The following is a 3,291-nucleotide window of genomic DNA, read 5'->3' on the forward strand; positions in this document are numbered from 1 at the left end:
TTTAATACGATTAATCCAAACATTCAATTTTCATAGATATTCAATTTTTAAATAGGCACGATTACGTATGTGTATACAGAGTGTTTCTAAAGTACTGGGCTGGCAATATTTTTTCGAATTCTACTTGTAAAACTAAACGAAAAATATCCCAAACCAATAAACCATTGAGCTTAATTTTTAAATGTATTTTTAATAGGGACGATTACGTATGTGTATACAGAGTGTTTCTAAAGTACTGGGCTGGCAATATTTTTTCGAATTCTACTGGTAAAACTAAACAAAAAATTCCCAAACGAATAAACCATAGAGCTTTAATTTTTAAATGGCACGATTACGTATGTGTATACAGAGTGTTTCTAAAATACTGGGCTGGCAATACTTTTTCGGATTCTACTGGTAAAACTAAACAAAAAATATCCTTAGTTACAGCAATTTCTCCTTTGTTCTCCCCCTGTCCCCCAGTTTCTTATTTTTATATAAAATTTTATATCTCGAGATCGGATAGAGGAATAAGATTAATATTTGGTAAGCGTCTCGGTAATAAAGTTTTAAAAGTAGAAAAAAATCAGAAATTAAATACCTTCCTAAATTACAAAACGGCGGCGATGTTTATTTTTCAATCCGTTATATCTCTGTAAACGTTGGTTTTATCTTTGCTAAAATATTACGCCTTTAATTTTGAACAAAATGTCATTTTATTTTTTAAATCGGGTAACAAATAGTCGAGTTACAGGAAAAAATTGACGTTGTAATTTTATGATGTAATTACTACGGGAGTAAATTATTACTTAATTTGATACATACTACAATCGACTGTAAATAAAAACAGTTAATTGAACTGAATGTAAAGTGGAGGATATAAAAATTAGATATCCGTGTTTTAATTACATGTGCTGATGAAACACAGTCGTGCTGTTCCAGATTAAAATGACAGCGAAATTCTCTATGCGCTCCCTCCACACTGTCATTGATTTTGTAAAACGCTTTGATAGCAAATGCATGTTGCACACCACTCCAAGGACCCATGACAACTAAATGGCAGGTTAGGTTAGAGAGACTCACCGGGTTGGTCTAGTGGTGAACGCGTCTTCCCAAATCAGATGATTTGGAAGCCGAGAGTTCCAGCATTCAAGTCCTAGTAAAGCTAGTTATTTTTACACGGATTTGAATACTAGGTCATGGATATCGGTGTTCTTTGGTGGTTGGGTTTCAATTAACCTCACATCTCAGGAATAGTCGAACTGAGAATGTACAAGACTACACTTCATTTACACTCATACATATCATCCTCTGAAGTATTATCTAAACGGTAGTTACCGGAGGCTAAACAAGAAAAGAGAGGTTAGGTTAGAGAGGCTGGCGCCACTTATCAAGTGGTAATCGCCCACGGCTACCAACACAACTTTCAAAATTTCCCGTTTCTTTGAATCACCTGTATATATACAAATATATATATTTGTGTAGAGAGACAGAGAGAGTGAGGGGGGAGAGAGATGATAGATAGACAGACAGATAGATAGAGAGAGAGAGAGAGGGGGGATAATACGTGAGTAAGCAAGCTCTGTAATATAAATGATTTATTATAAATAATGAACAAATCTGTTCATCTTTTATCTCACTTTTGGCTTTTTGTCTAAGCGATCTAAGTGTGCGTCCATTATGTTTAAATAAACATGCACGCAATGATATTTGAAATGATTCAAATCCCATAAGGGGGGGGAGTAAAATCCATTTTCCTTTTTATTGTTTCTGTATTGAAACTCCAATACATTCTTGTACTAATTAGATGACTCCACTACGTCACCATAGTTAAGTATTTGGGCAATTTCATGCAGGGAAGAAAGATAATAAGCCTAAATTTTCTTCATTTTTTTGTCAATTATCATTTTAATTTATATATTCAGAATGGATTAACCTTTTCCCATCACGATGATCCGCGGTTGATTAGCGCTCCGTGAAAATATGTTGGTATTTAATTGCCTCCCTTCATAGTCTTATGCTGCTACCCTCTTGTGAAAAAAATTTCTAAAAATTAAGTATATAAAGAGATTTAACAGATTCTGACAAAAAAACCGTTACGACTGGATATTTTTTATGCCTGTAACAACAAAAAAATTGTAACGGTACAAAAATTACAGAATTTAATTGCAGAATTTTTTTTGAGCTTTTCTACAGTGTTTTTTATTAGCGAAATTTTTTTTTGCTTTGCGTTTGTGAAACATAGTTTGCAGATTTAAAAAATAATACTTTCAAGCAAATCGGTTGAAAACTGGACAAAATATGATGAAAAACCCGTGTCATAAATCACAGATTAGTAACATATGTTAGTATAAATAAAAGTAGATTTTGAAAACTACGTTTTATAAAAATCCCCACCACTCAAAAGGCTATTCAGATTGACAAAAACCATTTTTACTGTACACTGTTATTCATTATGAATCTATATGTGTTACATGTTTACCGATATCATTTGTCAGAAAAGATATTTATAGACCTCAAGTAAAAGTGACGTATTTATGATCACAAGTCCTTCTTTTTTTTTGTGTGCCGTATAACATAATTTATTATGTGTTTCAATACATCGATATATTGCTAATATAATAAGCTATTTTTGTAAATAATAAATAAATCAGTAATCCTCATAGCAATTATAATACACAAGTCACAGACACACACACAAGCACATTTCTGATAAAAAAATGGTCATATTCTTTCTAGTCTAAATAAAACATTTTACATCGTATAAAAGTCGTTCAAATTGTGTAATAAAACAGATTCCTTTGTGAATATAAAAGAAAATAACCGACTTAGATGCCATATAAAATGATTTTGTAACAGCGTTTTAAAACTGACGCCGTGCGTAACCAGTTCCAAGGCTACATGATCGAAAAAGGTTAATAGATTATGAAATTTTGTAAAATTATTTCAGATTATAATTCACCGATGCTAAAAATACTGCTTATAATTCATCAAGAAGGTAGTAAGAAAACGGTCACCGTGGATGCTGTATCTGAAATTTTTACTCGAAGACTACAATAATTTTTTTAACATAATACTTTATTTGAATAATTTAAAATTCTCTTTCTAAGTAGTAGTCTGTTGAGGGCAAAGAAACCTAAAACCACAACGTAACTTTCCTAGCTTTGATGGAAAAAATTATGTAAACCATTTTTTTTTCAGAAGTCAATGTGACATTTCAGAATGTTAAATTGCTCCATCGGGTTTCAAAATTTAGTAAAATAACAATTTTTTTTATCAACTGTTTTAATGGATTTTCAATAAACCACATAA

This window comes from Lycorma delicatula, chromosome 12 (genome assembly GCF_047948215.1).
Source record: "Lycorma delicatula isolate Av1 chromosome 12, ASM4794821v1, whole genome shotgun sequence".
Classification (NCBI taxonomy): domain Eukaryota; kingdom Metazoa; phylum Arthropoda; class Insecta; order Hemiptera; family Fulgoridae; genus Lycorma; species Lycorma delicatula.